General features: G+C 44.9%; 1 protein-coding gene across 3 annotated transcripts in view; it reads right to left on the bottom strand.

The window, feature by feature from the left end:
• SCFD2 (sec1 family domain containing 2) overlaps nucleotides 1–20,615 on the bottom strand; it is a 399,917-nt gene that overhangs the window by 41,192 nt on the left and 338,110 nt on the right. The window lies entirely within an intron of this gene.

The following is a 20,615-nucleotide window of genomic DNA, read 5'->3' as shown; positions in this document are numbered from 1 at the left end:
GTTTTTTAACCCTATTTCCCCCTGGCTGTTCACCAACTGGGCTGTTTCAATCATCCCTGAGCAACGAAACACATTGAGTGTAAATGCCTTTGACAGAAGTAGAACTCAGAATTGCCTGGGATTGTAGCCACTGGCTTCAACCCCTAGACTGCAGAAGTTTCACAAAAAGAAAGCTCCCCAGGGTCTGGTGTCCTCAGAACACAGCTTTGGGAAAATAGGCGACACAAAGGAAAGGACAACACAAAGGAGACACAAAGGAAAACACAACAGAGAGCGGTGATGAACCGCTCTCACTTGAATCCCACCAAGAGTTTCCATAAAATAGAACAGCCAAGAATGAAAAGATCATAGAGTTGCTCCAATAACAGAACTTGCTGGGATGGGCATCTAATGCACTAACAAAGCTTATGGCATATTTCAAAAGGCAGCCATTCAAAGCTGATCAAACACAAAGGGGGCCTAATAAGAAGACTGTTCTCGGAAGTGGTTCTATTTCTCTTTGAAACTTATAATAGATGGATTTCTTCTCTGTCTTGTTAGAAGCTCATGCAGAAGGGGAATGATCATGGTAAGCCACAAGTTCAAAAAATAGAGAAAGATTCAAGATGAGTATTTTTGACTGTTGAAATATTGCAGATACATGAACTCATCAATCCCCATATCACCCTTATGAGACAGGAGCTACTCTTTCCCCCATTTAAAGGATGAGGGAGCTGAGGGCCAGAGAGATTAAGGAACACTCCCATCAGCACACTGTCGATGTTCAGCCCATGTCCGCTCAGTCATTCTGGACTGGTTCACCTGTAGGTTTGGGGAACAGTTCTTGTGCCCTCTGCTTCCTGCCTCAAGTACCTGCATGTCTGTCTCTGTGTCTGTCTGTCTCTGTCTCTGTGTATCTCTCCTCCTGTCTGGGGGCTTTCTCTGGTTAGAACCATGGATGTCAGCACTCAGAAACAACATAGCTTTCTCATCGCTTGGGGGGTACCATTCTGAATTGTGGTCTCCATAGCCTTACGGAGGGGGCAGTAGGACTGAGCCCCAGTTTCCCCCAACAGTAACTCACTCCTGAATGCCTCCTCTACTGGCTTTCCTTCCTCTCCTGTCTCACTTCCCTACGTCCTGACCACACTGCCTAGGACACCTTCTCAAATACAGTACTTGCACCCAAATCCTTGTCTCAGGACACCAGAGCTGCCAGGGTGATTTTAACACAGGCAGCTTGGGTCCAGAGTCTATATTCTTTTTTTCAGAACAGATTTATTGAGATTCAGTTCATATACCACACAGTTAACCCATTTCAAGTGTACAATTCAATAGCTTTTAGTATATTCACATAGTTGTACAATCATCATTCCTACAATCAACTTTAGAACATTTTTATCACCTCAACAAGAAACTCCATACCTGTTAACTCTCACTCCCCCTTTCCCCCTACCCCCAGACCCTGGCACCACTGATCTGCTTTCTGTCTCTATGGATTTCCCTACTCTGGACATTTCATATAAATGGAATCATAGAATATATGGTCTTTTGTGACTGGCTTCTTTCACTTAGCACAATGTTTTCAGGGCTCATCCAAGTTGTAGTATGCATCAGCACTTAGTTTCTTTTTATTGCTGACTAATAGTCATTGTATAGATATACCACATTTTAAATATCCATTCATTGGTTGATGAACATTTGGGTGTTTCCACATTTTGGCTATTGTGAATAATGCTTCTAGTTTTACATGTACAAGTTTTTGTGTGGACATACATTTTCATTTCTCTTAGGTACATATTTAGGAATAGAATTTCTGGGTCATGTGGCAACTCTGTATTTAACCTTTTGAGGAATTGCTAGGCTGTTTTTCAAAGTGACAGCACCATTTTACATTCTCACTCGCAGTGTAAGAGGGTTTTCTCTGCATCCTCAAAAATGCTTGTTATCAACTATCTTCTTGATTGTAGCTCTCCTAGTGGATGTGAAGTGAGGAGATACTTGTTAATTTTGTTAAAGAGAGAAGTTTTTAGGGAGTAGAGGTAGATCCAAACAAGCTTCAACTAAAATGGAGTGTATCTAAAGTACATAGGAACATCCAAAGGAACCCAATGGCAGCAGACACAGTGTGTAGATAGTTGAGCCTGTACTTTCAATAACTGTGGAACACTGTATATAACTCTTAAAGGGAGGGCAAAATTCTGAACTGTTTTTACTCACACTTCTGACACCAAATGTGTGGGCTTTTCCCCCCATACCAACCAATTCTCTAACTCTCCACACATCAACTGAGTGTCCTACAATTCAAATCAGTTCTGCCACTAGCTATGTAGAGTTAGTGCAGACCCCACCCAGACTGCCCCCACTTCAGATGCCAAGTTTAAATCCCAGGTTGCCAGTTGAACTCCTGACCTATCAATCAAGGGTTCCCATGACCCCTTCCTCAGGTTCAATGATTTGCTAGAACAGCTCACAGAACTCAGGAAAGTGCTTTACTTACTGGGACCAGTTTATTACAAGGGATGCAACTCAGGAACAGTCAAATGGAAGAGATGCAGAGGGCCAGGTATGGGGGAAGGAGCGCAGGACTTCGATGCCTTCTCCAGGTGCTCCACCTGCCCAGTACCTTGATGTGTTCACCAACCAAGAGGCTCTTCAAACACTACTGTTTAGGAGACTTTATGGAGGTTTCATTACATAGGCACAATTGATTAAATTATTGGCCACTGGTGATTAATGCATCTCTCAGCCCCTCTCTTCCCTCTGGAAGTTGCGGGGTAGGGCTGAAACTTCCACTACTCTAAACATGCCTTGGTGTTTCTGGCAACCAGCTCCCATCCTGAAGCTATTATTCCCCCAACCACCAATCATCCCATTAGCATACAAGACACTCTCATCATTCTGGAAATTCCAAGGGTTTTAAGAGCTGTGTGCTAGGAACTGCGGACAAAGACCAATATGCATATTTCTTATTGTATCATAAAAATCCTCTGACCAGTCTTTATTTCCTGGTCTCCAGAAATGTCCAACTCACTGTCATTAAAAAAATCAAAAGGGTGGTTAAGCCTAGTGAGAGGAAGCCTCCCCGTGTTCAGTGAACTCCAGTGCGGAAGCAGGGATTCGACAGAAAATTCAGGGAGTTCGTGTACACTCTCCAGAATTCTATGCCAAACTTTGTGTCATTTTCTGAGAAGCATGTCCACAACTTCCTCCTGATTCTTAAAGAGGTTCATAACCAAGAAAAGGTGAGATCCACAGGTCCAGAGCATCTATCGATATCATACCATGCTTGCCCTTGGCATTGCAGCTCAGCTGAGATACATCAATTTGTGCATTAGTCAATAATCAGCCAGAAGAAACCCTGGAAGATTATGGCTTCTCACTGATTCATGTGGCTTCTTTCCTTAAACTCCCAGCCTGAGCCATTTAAAATATGGGAAATTACATCAATTATATCTAAGTGTTGTATACTATGTACTACTACTCCTTTAAATTAAAAATGGCATGAAAACAAGAAGGAAGCATTACTAGTTCTAACACCATGCACAGTGTTTCAATTCTTCTAAAACACAATTCAGCTAATAGGCTAAACTTCTTAAATTTAAAGTAATTCTATAGAACAGAAAGGTTCATACAAATTTTCATATGGTCTCCTTCAACTTTTTGAAAAGTGAGGACTGTAATGTTCATCCATTAGGCTGAGTGGAATAGAATCATCTCCTGGATTACAGAGTACTGAAAATTATAAATTATACATGGAAATTGTAGATTATACATTGGAAGTAGTTTAAGCAAAGGCTGTGCAATTCTGAAGAGTTAGGTCAATTGTGGAGCAGGTTGTTGATAGAAGAAATGTTTACAGATTACAGGTAAACTGAACTCAAAGGAACCCAACAGAAAAATAACACTGTCAAAGAAATTGCTGGAAGAAAAAAAAGTGCAAAATTTACAAATAAACTAAAACCTTTCTGAAAAACAGTCAGTTATCTCCATTGTTCAAACCAACTGCACAAGGGCAACTTCTGTCCAGTGGGTCTGTCCAGCGATCCTTTCCGATGTGTCTGTTATCCTCAAAGCAAGTCCTCTAAAATGTACATGTTTCTGGGACACCAGGCCAAAGGGGTCTCATCTCTGAGCGTCTTCATAATTATATCAATCTTCACCAAAAGCAGGATTTACATTCACTTACCTAAACCCTATAATGAAAGTCACACACACACACACACACACACACACACACACACACACAGAGAAATGGGGATAAGAGAAGATAAATGACGTGTAAGATCACATCACTATCTCCAGCAAAATGTCCCTCTGATCACAGCCCTGACCTCCTCCACGTACACTGCCTCCCACCATTCAGAATATCTCCTCTGTGAGTGCAGCTCATTCCATATCATGCTGCAATTAATAGCTAAAGGAGATGTGGGTGCAAAAGCTATGAAATGGGATGAATTCTTTTTTGGTGTAAAAGCTATAATCACTGAAAGCTCACTTATAGGATCACTTATGCCAGACACTATTCTAAGAAGTTTATACATATTAGCTCACTTAATCTCCTCAGAAACCCAATGAGGTAGGTACGATTATCACCCCCATTTTGCAGATGGGGAAACTGAGCCATAGAGAAGTTAAGTAACACACGGTCACTCAAGTAGTAAGTGGTAAAGCTAAGATGCAAACTCTTGCAGTCTAACGCCCAAGATGGTCGTGTTAACCACTCTACTCTGCTGTCTTTCATATGTGCTGGAGTCCACATACATAAAAGATCAGTAAAACACTTAGTTCACCCTTAATATCGAAGAAGTGCTTTTACAATGGAGTGAACGGCAGATGCCTTTCTTCTTGGGAAGATCTGGGCCTGTCCCTGGGGGTAGATGCTAACAGTGTGGTTTGCAGTTATACCCCAGGCCCATCTTTTGTGGCCACACAAGGTGTGGGATCTCCCGGGCCTGCTGCACACCCTCTATTGGATCTCTGCCCTGTAAGGCGCTGTATTCAGTTACTTCTAATAAGCCCCGGACAGCCTGTTCCATTAAGCCAGCTTATGAGATAACGGTGTTTTGTAAGGGACCCCTAAGTGTACAATTCCAGTCAATTCTCATTTAATCCACTTAGTTAAATAGATGATAAACCAGAAGCTGATCCTAGCCTTTGGCCAAGCACAATCTGTGTACTTCAGTTGCCTACTCCTTGATAAGGGAGGCCCCCAGTCCCGCAGGGCACCCCTGTGTTCGCCTAAAATAGGGGACGACTCACGCCCCTGCAATTTCTTTCTTTGGAGGGCGTGGGCATCTCTTGGGCAGGGGTCCAGTTACTCCTCGGAGCAACAAAACAGGGCTCCTGTGTCCACATCTGCCCTCCCTCGTCCCCCTCTCACCCGTCTCCACTTACTGGAGTTGCTTTACTTCGGCAGAGGGAGGACAGCGGTTTCCATGGCTCTGTGCATTGCAGGGACCCACATTTCCAGCAATAACAAAGGTAAAACGGAGAGAAGGCTGAAGAGCTCAGGGATCTGAAACCGGGCACCTCAGACTGGGACTTGAACCCACGCAGCCGGGACTCAAACCTGGCCAAAACTCAGATTGGGACTCAAACCCAGCCCAAACCCACAGTCTTCCAACTGAGATCACACACCTGGTTTCAGGACTTAATGAAGCTCAGCTTCTTGATGTCTCATCGTAGAAAGAATTTAGTGAGAGACAAAGTGACGGGTAAGGAGTGGATTTATTTAGAGAGAAACACACTGCACAGAGTGTGGGCCATCTCGGAAGGTGAGAACGGCACCAAGGTATGGGGGTGTCAGTTTTTAGAGGGGTGGGTAATTTCATAGGCTAATAAGTGGGAGGAGTATTCCAGCTATTTTGGGAAGGGGCAGGGATTTCCAGGAATTGGGCCACCACCCACTTTTTGATCTTTATGGTCTGTCTTGGAACTGTCATGGCGCCCGTGGGTGTGTCATTTAGCTCGCTGATGTGTACAATGAGCGCATACTGAGGCTCAAGGTCTAGTGGACGTCGACTTGTCCACCATCTTGGACCCTTTTGGTTCTAATCAGTTTATGTCATGTCCTCAGGCTATGTCATTCTTTCAGAGGTTGTGCCCTGCCCCCTTCCCTCCTGTTTCAGGTCCTCCTGGGAGGGCTGAAATAAAGCTGGACTCCTCACTCCCGTCTGCCTAGTCCTTCTGTTTGGTTCTCTCACGAGCAGGCTTGAAACTTTCTGGCGCGTGGGGAACTTTTTCAAAAGAGCCTGGCTTCCAGAAGTTTGGCTTTATTTCTTAGGTATTAAGGAAAATAAAGCATCTTGTATCAAGAGGCTGCCTTATCCAAAGCTTCAGTCTGGACTAGAGATGAAGCACCCTCACCTAAGGGCTTCACACACACACACACAGACTCACAGACACACACACAGACACACACACACACACACACACACACACACACACACACACACACACGTCGAACCTGTATGGCTGGATAGGCTGGGGGACATGGCTGGAACTGGATTTTAAATGTCTCCCTATTGAGTGATATTATTCTCCTCACAGTTGTAAAAGTCCCTTACATCTGATTGAGAAGAGCTAGGGTCAAAGAATATCAGCTGAGCCTGTTCAAGGGGTTCTTTTCTTATCTGGACCCAAATTACCCAAGGATGGCCTCCTCATCCTTCTTCTGGCCCAGAGGTTGAGAACATCAGGTCCATTTCCCAATTTGCATCCCACCCTCCTGTCTCTCAGCAAACCCCTGGCAGCAGGGGACCCATCTCTGTGGGCTCCTGGGGCAGTTAGAGAAAAGGTTGGCTTGGGAGGGCAAAGCGGCCAGAAAGCAGAAAGGGCAGAGTGCTGGGAAGTCATGACCTCCCTCATCCATCCGGCTGTCCGACATTGCCTTTTCTCCCTTTTCAAACCATTGTTTTAAAGATGGAGTCCTTTTTCATGGCTCTCTATAAAAGGTTGGCAAATGAAAACAAAACCAAACAAAATAAAAAACCAAATAAACCTTAGCAAGTGGTGTCACATCTGAAATCTTTTAGGGAGGTTGACTGTGTAAAACCACTCTTGAGTAGGGAAGTCCTGGTAATATTTATAATAGAAGTCCTCTTTTTCAAATGTGATTGGGACCAATAGGTGATTAGAAGTCATTTAAAGAGGGGTTCATGAAAAATTGATCTCTCTCCCACACATATACATACACATATATGTGTATTTGTGTGTGTGTATAACTTTGTTTAAAATTAAAACACAAACATCTGTTTATTCACTACTCTTTTGAGAAAAGTCTTTTGTTTGAGTATTATCTGATTAGAGTTCTTTTTTTAAAAAAATTATGTACTGTGTATAATTTCCAATTTTAGTCCATTTAAAGTGGAATAAGAAGTTAGACACCTGTAGCACAATCTGAGAGCAGAATTCTTCTAGATTTTACTGGGTTTTTTTCCATTCAATCTTTCACAATCATCTTGTTCATACCTAATTCAAAGCATGTTTTTTTTTTTTTTTAAATATTTATTTATTTATTTATTTGGTTGTATGGGGTCTTAGTTGTGGCAGTCCGGTGCCTTAGTTGTGGCTCACGGGCTCCTTAGTTGCAGCAGGCAGGCTCCTTAGTTGTGGCTCCAGGGCTCCTTCGTTGTGGCTTGCCAGCTCCTTAGTTGCAGCACACGGGCTTCTTAGTTGTGGTATGCGAACTCTTAGTTGCGGCATACATGTGGGATCTAGTTCCCCGACCAGGGATCGAACCCGGGCCCCCTGCATTAGGAGCGCGGAGTCCTATCCACTGCACCACCAGGGAAGTCCCCAAAAGCATGTTTAAAATGACTCATCTTTACTGAGTCTTTCAAAGCATTCCATTTGGTTTTCTCTGAAACAATTAATTTTTTGAATTCATATTTCCTCAGAGAACATTTAATTAAACATTTAATTTAATTTATTTAATGACAAATACAACTGGCATAAGCAGGTTTGGGAACAAACCCAACTGGCTCCTGGGAATCACACGGCTCAACCAGGATGTGCAGATGTGCCCAGGCAAGCGGAGGTCGCCTTAGAGCTCTGAGGGTGTCAGAGTTTCGGCGTGAGTTGTTCTATTTTACTGAGGGATCGCAGAGTGTAAGTTATTTTGGTGAATGGGTTGTGTGGAGGCTGGTTCGGAACACATTAATTATATATATGTATTATTTATATTGATTGTATTTATATTATACATTATATTGTATATAAATGAAAAATATTATACACACATATTTCTGAGGTCTCATATTTATACTACAAGGCAATGTATCTGTGTCATCAATCTAATATTTAATGACCTAGTGTGACTTCTAAGTTCTTCTAACATAAAAAAAACCATAATCTGTTTTTTTTTTTTAATCAGGCTTCAGGTCTTACAGAGCTGACTTCCTCTTTCCTTGTAGGATCCTTGACCTACACTACACGGCAGGGGCTCCTCAGCGGGTGCGGAGATAATGATGTAAATATGCTTGGATGGCAGTGTTAGTGAGCCTGGCCTAACAAAGAAAATCAGGGTCAGCAGTGTCCAGGTGAGGCCACAGAGGGCCCAAGGCAGGGCTCGTGGAGACTGGACCGCCCCCGGAAGTCCCTCCACAGGTCTCCCCTCGGGCTCTCAGGCCACATCGATCCCGTGCCCCCTTGGTTCACTGGATCCTGTCCTGGAATCTCCTAGCCTGTGGCCTCTGGTTATCGCTCCAATGACAGAGGAGGAAAGGAGGGGAGGGGTGGCGACATGCTCCAGGGAAGCAGGTTATATCCCTGCTTCTTCGCTGGTCTCTAGCATAGCGCCTGGTTCCTAGAAGCACCCACAAAATATTTCTTAAATAAATGAATGGGGAAAACAGAGAGATAATGGGAAAAAGCACTGAATCAGACCAAACACACCATAAAGTGTGATTCTTGAGGAGCTGATAAACGATCTCTGCAGGAAATTTCAAACAAAGGGCTCCCAGATGGGTCTGAGCAAGTGCAGCCTGCACGTGTAAGTGGATCACCTCTCATAAAGGCTACTGTGAAGAGCAACCTCAAGTGGCTGCATACATTTGGCTCGTCTGCTTAATAAGCAAAACTAAACTCTATGTGGTTTGGGTATACGTGCATATGAGATAAAACTGTTTTAAAAAGAAAGACAATGATAAATACAGGCTTCAGAAAGTGGTTACCGCTGGGGGAGGAGGTGGGCGGGTAAGCGACCCTTTGGGATAGGGCAACGAGTTCATGGGTGTTTATTATGTAATTATGCTGTACTATATATATATATATATATATATATATATATATATATATATATATATATATATATATATATATATATATATATATATATATATATGTAGTATAATCTTTTAAATGTATCAGCTATCATCTTAAAAAATACAACAGAACAAAAAACCAGTCACACTACTTTTTTAAGCCTCCAGCAAATTCAGCTTTTTATAACAGTTGGAAAAAGGGAAGAAATGACAGCTGAAATCTATTATTGTTAGGCAGTTTTGGGAGGTGTGGTGGACGTGGAAAGTCTTGTACAGCCACGAGAGAATGTGACTGCCCAGAATTCTAGCCCAAGGTCTGAGGCTTTTTGTGACAAAACAAGCGGTGGGGGAAACCTGAAGGAAGGAACATTGTCAGGAATACGCTTTGGAACTTGCATCTTTCATTAAGGCAGGGAACAAAGTCAAGTTGCCAGTGAGGCCCAGAAGGCAGGATGGAGGCGGCGGGACAAGCAGCCTCTTGATCCTGAACGTCTGTGCTGCTTCAGCAAGAGCCAAGGAGGCAGCAAGACCAATAACCCTGGGTCGTGGCAGAAATAAGGAAGCGGCCCCAACCATTGCAAAGCATTTCCTCCAAGATGCTTCTGAAAAATCTCTCCAAAGCAGCTTTTTTGACTACCCTAACTATACCAACACAGTTTCTTTATCTTAAGATTTTATGTGGTTAATTAAGGAAGGGTTAATTAAGTATAAAAACTGCTGTGATGCCGCATCATGTTAAGTAGTACAATTTCATGTCGGTTATTATGTTATCCTATTAAATCAGTCCAAGTCACCTTAGACAAAGGGATTGTGAAGTTCAGCCTTCAGAGTAAGCGAAATACCAGGTTTGAGGCTATTTCTTTTCTTTTCTTTTGGCTGCGCCACGCAGCATGTGGAATCCTAGCTCCATGACCAGCTCGAACCTGTGCCCCCTGCAGTGGAAGCGTGGAGTCTTAACCACTGGACCATCAGGGAAGTCCTGAGGCTATTTCTTTAAAAGAGGTAGGTGTTGATTTTTGATCAGTTACACAGTCTCCCATTATCGGAGCTATCACCATAGGAAAAATCAGATTTCCCTCATATCATTTCGACTTTGGGACCCTTCTCCAGGAATGAAACCTGCCACAAGTGGGGGAAATGCCCACATAACCACTTAAGCTCATGGTCATGAACCTTCCCAGTCTCAAGGAGGGCAGCTCCTTAACAGTAATCACAGACACCATCTCAAACCCATATCTCACTCCGAGTGCTTCCTAATAGGTTGATTGTTTTTATGCTGTTGAATTAATTCTATTGATTTACTAACTCGCCATTGATACCATAAGTCCCCTTTCAAAGCGTGCTGACATTTCTGGTGGTTCTGAATAGCTCCACAAGGAGTGCTGGCCTCTCAAAGCTGACTTGAGAGATTACCTGCATCTGGTTGTTTTCACAAGCTGTCAGGTGACATAGCACCTGGGAGCCTCAGAGACCACTGTGACAATGACTACTGTTGATCCCGTTTTCCAGACTAGGAGAAAACAAGGCTATGCTACATGCACGTAAAGGCGGCACCAGAGCACGGCCATGAGTTGAGCACAGCTGGCAGCTCTTCTGTTTAATATTTGCTTGCTTCTTGTCTGTTAATATTTGCTTGCTTCTTGTCTGTTCTTTTTGGGGTGCTACAAAAGCTGAAGCAGCAACAAAGGTAAGAAAACACAGAATACATATAAACTTACGGTGGGGTAAATCTGATCTGCTTTATTTTTCTTTAAATTGAGTAAAGACTGCCATCATTTGATTTTAGCAGGGAATAGTATTCCCCCAGGGCACAGTTTCAGAACCAATGAGCTAGTTCGGCATTTCAGAGAGAGGGAAATGGAAGCCCAGATGCTCCTTCCAAGACCTGCTGAGGCCAATCCCACCCGCCTCCAGGAAGTGTGCCTCATGTACCACCACCTGCGACCAGCCCTGCACTTCGTTACCCTGCACACTCTGTCCCTCCCTATTCTCCAGTGCAGAGATTTGTGTGTGTTGGGGGTAGGGGTGATTCTGCCTGACGCAGCTGCAGCAGAAGCCTAGGGCTCCCCCAAGAAGATGGCCTGGAAGGCTTCCTGGAGGAGCAGGCCAAGAAGGAAGCTGTGAAGGACCACATCAAGGTACACTCTTTCTGCTTCTTTCTGAATCTTACTTAGCCCAGGCCCAGTCTTGTTGCCAGTTTTACAAACAGTACCAAAGGTCCATTGCCTGCGAAGGATTCTTAAGAGGTAAGGTTGTACCTTATTCTAGAAATGCCAATAAAATTGCGAGTGTGGGAATAATACGGTGTTGTTTTTAGCTGTGATGTGACACTGGGCAATGCTTTTTTTTTTTTTTTTTTTTGGCTGTGCCGCGTGGCACCCATGTCCCCTGCAGTGGAGGCGCGGAGTCCGAACAACTGGGCTGCCAGGGAAATCCCTGGTCAATGCTTTCTTGTCCAAGTTACAGTGAATAAATCACTCAGGGTTTGGCCTGTCTACTAATTACACAAACCTGTGCTACAGCTAATCGTTTGTAGAAAAGGATGAAATCAGAAGTCCAAATCATGGCACATTTAAAAGCCTTTCAAATGACTGTGTGGCCCTCCCCTGCCTCTTATTCTCACCGCCATTTAGAGGAGCTTTTAAAAAAAAAGAAAACATCTAAGTTTTTTCTTTTCCATTATATTTCTTGAGCTCCAGCCTCACTGAGCTCGTTATCATGAGGTTTGTAAGTATGGAGCGACAGTAGTGTCTCTTTATTTATATTTTTGGGGAAGGCTAGGTGGTTAATAATATGGCATCATTTTCTGATCTATCTGAGAAAAAGAGAAGAATGAAAAGGGAAGCTTATAGGCCTAAAGTTTCTTTCATCCCTTTTGTTTCTTAAAAGAATGGAAGGGCAAATGGAGTTTATTTTTCTTCTGGTAACAGCCAGATCAAATGAGACCCCCGCCTCGCCCCTCCCCCAAGACACACAAAAATCACTCTCAGCTCAATCTAAGGCTCCCGTGCACCTGTCGTTGTAAATCGCCATTGAGCTGAGCCAGCATTGCTACGCCTGAAATTTAAGCTCCCACTAAATGAGGCCTCTTATCTTTCACTTTTCTGTATTTTCTTTTGGAGGCAGCACGGTTTAGCGTGGAGGTCAGCCGTGCCTGATTTGGAGATGGGACACAGTCCAGAGAGGCTTGCCAGTGGCCCCTGGCATGGAGGGGAAGGGGAGAAATACCACCATTGCCCTTGTCTCTTTCTGGGGCAGAAGGAGCCTTGAGGGCGGACCCCAGAAGCAAAAGCAGGGAACCCAGGAAAGCTGATAGGCAGAGGCCTGCCTTCTGCAACTCTGAGCTCAGGTCCCAGTGAAAGGGGGAGCTGGGGTCTGGAAGGGGCGACCCTGAGGACAGAGCCAGGCTTCCTGACGGGTGGAGCGGGCTGCTGTCTGCAGGCTTCTAGGCGCTTCTACCTGCGCCAGCCCCAGTCCAGTCTCAGGTGGGCTCTCACCCATCTCCTCCAACCTCTGATGGAGATGGCTCAGTTGAATCACACGTCTACGGGGTGATTTAAACTCTGCCGACAAAAATGAATTATCACAGAGGCTCAGGGGTTCTAGGTTTTCGCTTGCTTCTGGGCAGGAACATTCTTAAGCCCACAGCTGTTTTCACAGTTACTCTGTGTCCACCATGTGTCATGGAGGGTGAGTGAGGGGCCTGGCTCAGAGCTCTTTCCCCTGAAGGATGGGTAAGGGGAGGGTGGAAGAACCGCTGAGCTCCAGCCAGCTCTGGGACCTGAAAGTGGAATAAACACTGAATAGCAAACAAGGTCTCAGCTTCTTATTTCCCTGAAGGGCAAGGGAGTCGACAGGGAGTTTAGAAATAAAAACTCCAAATGGCTAGGATTTCTTTGGGGCCTCCACTGGGGAAATCGTCCAGGTTGGTAACATCTGAACTCTCTCTTCACATACCAGCCCACAGCTGCCTTCATTTCTGCCCCCAGTGCTTGCCTCCCTGCAGGTGAAGCAACTGTGTGATGATAGCTCAGGACCAGGTTTACGGAACAGTCATGTCCCACAAAGGTTTCATTGTCAGCTGGTAAAATGAGACAGTTCTCAGAACTGCAGTGGGTTTGGTGCCTCATGCAGAGCCAGGCACCCAGGATTTGGTCAGTAAATGGAACGTGCAGCTAGATCACAAACATGTAACTCTTCCGGAAGAAAGATAAAACCAAAAACCAAAAACCAAAAAAGAAACCAAAAGGAAACCAGATCAAACCGAACCTCTACGGAGAACTGTTGGCTGTGGCCATGGCAGTCTGGTTACTGGCTGTGAAAAGCCTCAGGGCCCATTCGAAGCAGGAAACCTCTAGAAGCAGCCTCATCCTGCCATGGCCACTCCAGGGGCTTCTGCAAAGCCCACACAGCCACTCCAGTGGCTCTTGCTGTGGGTACTGAGCTCTTGCTGTGTGCTCGGCAACTTGCATGTGTTGACTCAGTCTACCTCGCAGGATTCATGTTAAGAAAGGGCTGGAGAAACGTATAAGGATAGAAGTTCCCAAGGTGCTCATAGTTATATTGTTTATAGCAGTGAAAAACTGGAATTAAACATCCATCAATAAAGACTGATAATAAAAAATTGATGTGTTTGATCTACCATTTATTTATCAAAGATGCCTGTGCTAGATTGTTAAGTGATGAGAGTAGGTTGCTGAACAGTAGGTATAGTACATGTGCCATATATATATGTGTGTGTGTGTGTATATATACCTATATATATATACACACACACGCATACCTATCCACACACAAGTATATATAGCATATACACACACATACAACCACACACACAGACATCTATGTATTTGTGTATACAAGTCCAGAATAACACATTACAAACTGTTAACAGTCATTATTCCTCTAGAACATCATTGCCCAACAGAACTGTCTGCAATGATGGAAATGTCCTACATCTGTGTTGTCCAATATGGCAGCCACTGGCTACAGATGGATATTGAGCACTTGAAATGTGGCTAGTGTGACTGGGGGATCTCAGTTTTAAATTGCATTTAATTTTAATTGCCACATGTGGCTAGTGGCTACTGTATTGGACAGCACAGCTCTAGCATGTAAGCCCAGTGAAGGCAAAGACTTTTGTTTTAAGTACAGATGTATCTGAACCTCCTAAAACAGTGTTTGTGCCTGGCACATGGTAGGCACTCAATAAACAGTTGTCGAATGAAATAAACAACCACCTGTTAAAGGTTGTTGTCTATGGAATTATGGGAGTCTTCTACTTTCTGCCTTATGTACTTCTGTGTCATTTTGATTTTTTTAATAAGCATATAAGTTTTAAATTAGCCAAACGATAAAGATATTCCAATTCGGAAGTACAATGCACACCAATCTCATCCTTTTCTTTTTCTTAGCTGCCCAAAGTACCGCTCGCTCTGGCTGGTGGGGAAGCCTGGCCCCTGGGTAGCGTGGTGTATTTATTCCTGGCTACCTGGACCAATCTTCCCCAAATGAACATTGCTGGGTGCCACAGTTCCACCTGCCTCACCTTGCCCCCTTGTTCCTGATTCATGGCGGAAATCATACACTCAATTTCATTTTCTCCCCTTAACAAGGCCTTCAGGGTTTCCACTTCTCTAAAGGAGGTCAGCAGCAGAGTCTATATTTCTAGTGAGGAAGAAAACCTGACAGAAAAGACTGTCCCTGCTATTAAATGTGGGGTCAGGCACACTCTTCTCTGTTATTTACAGGGTCAGCCAGGGTCCTGATTTACACAACCTCTCAAAGGCAACGCGTGTCTTAGAACAAGGCCCGAAGATACCTCTTCACTCCCCCTGGCGCCGCCCCGTCTGTCTGCTCCTCTGAGTCCTGCCAGCACCCACTCAGCTCCCTCCACAGCCTTGGTGAATGCCACTGCCTGGCTTCCGCCGGCTGGCCGCCCTGCCAGCTCACGTCCTACCTGTTCCTCTTCACAGTCTGACTCTAGAAACTTAAGACCAGCCCACTCTGCCTCCTTCAGCTCGCGGATGCTGTGTCTGCCAGGTTCCTGCTTCCCGAACCTCAGCTGTTCCCTTACCACCTTCACTCCTATATACTGCCTGTTGCATGATTTACTCAGTCTGTTCCTGTAAGTTAACTTGAAATCAACTCATTTATTAGTCCTATGTAAACTGATCTGATGTGCTAAATATTTACTTATTTTAACATGCATCAGAAGAGAACGTAATTGAAAAATAGAAAATATTCACCGGCACCCCTCCCCCCCGAATTCCCCTCGCAGACCACCCTTTAGACTGGTGTGCACTCATGGGTGTGCAATTGATGCTCTTCTTATGCAATGCCAGGACCACGTGTCTTTTCATAAGAAGCCCGTCCGCTACTCAGAGGCAGGGTCCTCTCTCCCCCCATTCCCACCACGGCGCCGGTACTGAGCTGCACGTGCGAAACTGAGAGTCAGACAACTTTAAGGGGACAGCTCCTAGGTGCTGGGAACTGCGTGGTGACAGCCCTGTGGAGTAGGTGCTGTTCTGTTCATTCTTCAGATGACCGCACGGAAGCTGCGATGGCTCGTGGAAGGCTGGTTTAATGAATAACCAGCTCCTTTAAAAGGGAAACAGCCTTGCAGCGTCAGGAGTCCAGGGAAGCAGGTGCCTCTCTTGCAGTACAGTTCTGCTCGCCCAGGCCTTCTTCATGACCACGCAAACCCGGAATCTGCCTCCATCCAGACCTACTTTGCTCTGGACTAGCTTCATGAGGGCTGTCGCCTTGCTACGCAGCTGTGATCAGGCCTCGCTGCCCCTTCCTACTTGCCCGTGGGGTTCCAGCCACTCTGGCCTTCTCTTGTTCCCCAGCAGATCGCAAGGCCAGGGTCTTTGCACTTTTCTTCCCTCTACCTGTCCTGGTCATTACCATATATTAGGTCTCAGCTTAGGTCATTGCCTCAAAGAGGCCTTTTCTGATCACCCCATCACAATTAGGTTGTCTCTCTTAAAGCACTTTATCAACATTTATAAATACATACAAATGTGTTTCCTTTTTTGTTTTTTCTCCCTTCCTCCCTTCTTTCCTTCCTTCCATCTTGTCATTACACGTTTATTGAGTGCTAGCTGCTTGCTAGGCACTGTAGGTAGTGTGTGCTCTCACGCAGCCTACACCTCAGCGGGGAGAAGCAGACAAGATGTAAATAAATACGCAAGTAAACCAGTCATTATGTGTCCTTAGACGTGAGTGCTCAGAAGAAAAATAGAGGCAGGAGCTATTTTAGACATGGTAAAGTAGGGCTTCTTGGAGGAGGTGGCATTTTAGCAGAGACCTTTCAGAAGGTAGTAGGCAAGCAACGCAGACACTGAGGAAAGAGTTTTCTAGGCATAAGGGCAGCATGTGCAAAGGCCCGCCGAGGCAAAAGGGGCTGAGAGGGTTTTCAGGAGAGCAAGGAGACAGAGCGGTTGAAGTGAGCTGCAAGGGGAGAAAGGAGGCAAAGCAAGTCAGAGAGAGGAAAGGTCAGAGAGACAGGCAGAGGCAGATCGTGGGGGGCCTTGTATGGAGTCCACAGCAGATGAGGGAAGACAGAGCACACACACGGATGAAGAAGATGGGAAAGGAAGGGACACCCATAAGGCTGGATACCTTCTTGTGCTGATGAGTGGGTTTTAGTGGAGCGTGTGGGCCTGGGAGAGAAGCAGGCCATCTGGCAGGGGCTGCCGGCTGGCGGTAGAGAGCACACCAGCTTTGACTTCACATGCCTGAACATTTTCAGTGTCTCCCCACCCCTTCCTGATGGTAAGAACACAATGAAACTCAGTGGGGCAAAAAGCCACATCAAATAACACGACGACCATCCAAATTGCCATAGGAGGAAGCTGGCATGTCAGAGCTGTTTCACGGCCACCAGCCTCTGTTGTGAGAACTCAGTGTTGTCACGCCAGGGTCACCCACGGAGGGTGCGAAGAGAAGGGCAGCCCGTGAAGCCCGGGATCGGAATGGCTGGCAGGATTTGTTGGAGAGTGAGTTGGCAAGTGAAGGGAAAATGAAAACCCCTGGTCAGGGAGGTCAAGAGCTGGTGCTGACCTGAAAATTCAAGGTTGGCTACGGTACCTTTCAGAGAAGGAAGTTCTCGTATTATTCCAAGGAAGGGATCGCGGGTTAGGCTGGATTTAAATTTCACCAGGGCAGAGCCCATTCATTGATTCACTCAACAAATATCTACTGAGTGCCTGACGTGCGGCTCTGTTCTAAGCAACAGCAAATAAAATGTAAAAACTTCTTCCTGCATCAGATTTCCTTTGTATTTCCACCACTTTGTCTAAAAATGATGATAATAGTTAACATTTATCGAGCACTTACTTCTGTGTCAAGTACTATTCTAAGTATTTTATATGTATTAATTCATTTAATCCTCAGTACTATCCTATAGGTAGATGCTATCATCACCCCCATTTCACAGCTGAGAAAAATGAGGCACAGAGAGGTTGAGTAACTTGCCCAAGGCCACACAGCCAATTAATGGCAGAACCATAATTTGAACCCAGGCAGTCAGGACCCAGAGTCCAGACTCTTACCACAGCAGACAATCAATAAACAACTAAATGATTATGATAAAAAGTACAGCATAAACACAGTAAAATAGCCCAAATTTAAGCAAAGAGCTAGAAGGGTCAGTTTATATCATGACAAGTTTAAATCCTAGGTTATTTGGAAAGAAACGTATTTTTACTACCTGCAAGCGCATAGTGAGACTAGGGCTAATCTAGTGGTCAGTAATCTAACAAGCAGAGGGCTCTGCTGCCTGTTGTGATGAATATTAAAGCCGGGACTGCAACTCGAGCGCCCATAGCTAATAACTAACACTTAATATCCTTAAAATGATCTGTTCTCTTGAGAAGGCTATCCAGTCGTCATGACAACCGTACTGATTAAGATTTGCTCAACAGTCCTCACTCTCAATCGAGGTCAAAGTAACTTAATATTTCATGGTACTTTTACAGTTAACTCATCTTAAATATTACTGGGTGGTCACTGGTGTTCAATCAATGACACCCTGGTCTCCTCTTTCTGGTGTGTGGTAGGATTACACGTGTCCCTGAGTGAGGTGGGGCCGTGGGGTTTACTTTGGGTTGTCAAATATGAGTGGCAGTGACATGTGCCACTTCTGAGGGGAAGCCTTTAAAAGCCTGTGTGCAGGTTACCACCTCCCCTTCCCCCTGCCTCAGTGATCATGAGGCCACATGGAGAGCAGGTCTCTGGCCGTCTGGCAGAGCCCCTGCACACCAGAGGTGGACACAGAGCACAGAGAAGAAACTACCACTGTTGCTTTAAACCACTGAGATTCTGGGGTCGTTTGTGTTTAGCCCATTGTAACTATTACAAACACCTACCCTCCAAATTCTGGGTGCAAAGAGGAATGAATAAAGAATCTATAAAGCCAATTAGAAGGGAAAGGAAAACGGACATTGACCATTACTATATTTTAGGTATTTACATGTTATCATACCTAATCTTCTTGGCAACACTGAGAAGTAGGTATGACCTCCATTTTACAGACATAGAAACTGAAGTTCAGAGAGGGAATGGGACTTAGCCAAGGATATATAGCTAGTAAGTGACAGAGGTGAGTTTCAAATTCAAGTTTGTCTGAATTTTGTGATTATACAATGCTGTCAACAAAAGCATATGCAACTAGATTCCTCTAAAGGCCAAACACAGGACCACTAGGTGGGAAAGGCATTCAGTCATCCAGTCACTCACCAAACACGTACAGCATGCTTACTATGTGTCAGGCACCGTAGCAGGATTCTTGGAGTGAAGAAGGTGGCTATGGTCCCTGCCCTGAGGAGCGGACAGTCCAGTGCCGGCTACAGACGAGGAAAGCAGCAATTTCAGTGTGGTGTATGAGCTATTTGGCTAGGGCAAGGATGGGGTGGAGCTTGAGAGTATACTCCAAGTCATGGAAGGAAAAAACAAAAAAACAAAAAATCCCCACACACAGCAGAGAAAGGAAATCTAGGAAAGCAAATGAGAGATGAGGGCCAAATAAAGACATGCCACTAACGTAACGCTCTTCCTGCTCAGATCTGCACACATTTGGTAAGAGTGTGCCATATGCTTCACCCCGACACACACAACTGTGGTGGCATGCTGCCACTGGCTGATGACATTAAGGCACCAGCAGAAGCCGAGAGAGGCAGCTCCACCCTGCTGGGAACTGCAGCTCTCACTCCCTCCACAGCTGGCTCGGGAATTCAAACCCAAGCAGAGAGCACGCATGCCCTGGCGGCTGGCACCCCAAGTCAAGAGGACGGAGGGCAGTTTGCTTGCTGGTCTCCCCTGCTCATCTATGACTCTTTGCCACACTCACCAGACCTTATACAGGGCCTGACATGAAACAGTCACTCAGCCACTGTTGACTGATGATCTGTAGGGAATGAACAGAAGCTGCGGAGGTAGAAAGGCGCCTAAGGAAGCTTGGGGGCTGTTGAGCACCAACTGGTCTGAGGGCTGTGACGACCAGGAATAGACCCCAGAACGGCTCAGGCTTCTTCTGATTATACTCAGCAATGCAGGTCTGAATTCTGAGCTTCAGAAGGAGATCCCTCCCATTTAGAAATGAAGAAATACACGGCTCTCCTGGGTGGAATGTCTCAGGTTAGGGGCCGCTAGGCCACATCTAGGCTCATGGGGTTGGGGTGAGAAAAAAATTCTACTTTGGAAGTTAATGGTATAGTCTGTGTCTTTGGGCAATTTAACACTAGAGGGAGAGGGGCTGAGGTCCAAGGAGAAAGCATTTTACTCTAATGAATACCTCTCAAAACAAGTGGGCCACTGGCTTGGCCTTGGAAATATTTTAGCTATTCTGAGCATTTTGATATGAGAATATTCCTCATCAAAATAGGATTTGCCCAGGATATGCAATGGAGAAAAGACAGTCTCTTCAATAAGTGGTGCTGGGAAAACTGGACAGCTACATGTAGAAGAATGAAATTAGAACACTCCCTAACACCATACACAAAAATAAACTCAAAATGGATTAGAGACCTAAATATAAGACCAGACACTATAAAACTCTTAGAGGAAAACATAGGAAGAACACTCTTTGACATAAATCACAGCAAGATCTTTTTTGATCCACCTCCTAGAGTAATGGAAATAAAAACAAAAATAAACAAATGGGACCTAATGAAACTGCAAAGCTTTTGCACAGCAAAGGAAACCATAAACAAGATGAAAAGACAACCCTCAAAATGGGAGAAAATATTTGCAAACGAATCAGAAGACAAAGGATTAATCTCCAAAATATATAAATAGCTCATGCAGCTCAATATTAAAGAAACAAACAACCCAATCCAAAAATGGGCAGAAGACCTAAATAGACAT

Source organism: Eschrichtius robustus, chromosome 4 (assembly GCF_028021215.1).
Source record: "Eschrichtius robustus isolate mEscRob2 chromosome 4, mEscRob2.pri, whole genome shotgun sequence".
Lineage (NCBI taxonomy): Eukaryota > Metazoa > Chordata > Mammalia > Artiodactyla > Eschrichtiidae > Eschrichtius > Eschrichtius robustus.
This window is presented reverse-complemented; position numbering and strand designations above follow the sequence as displayed.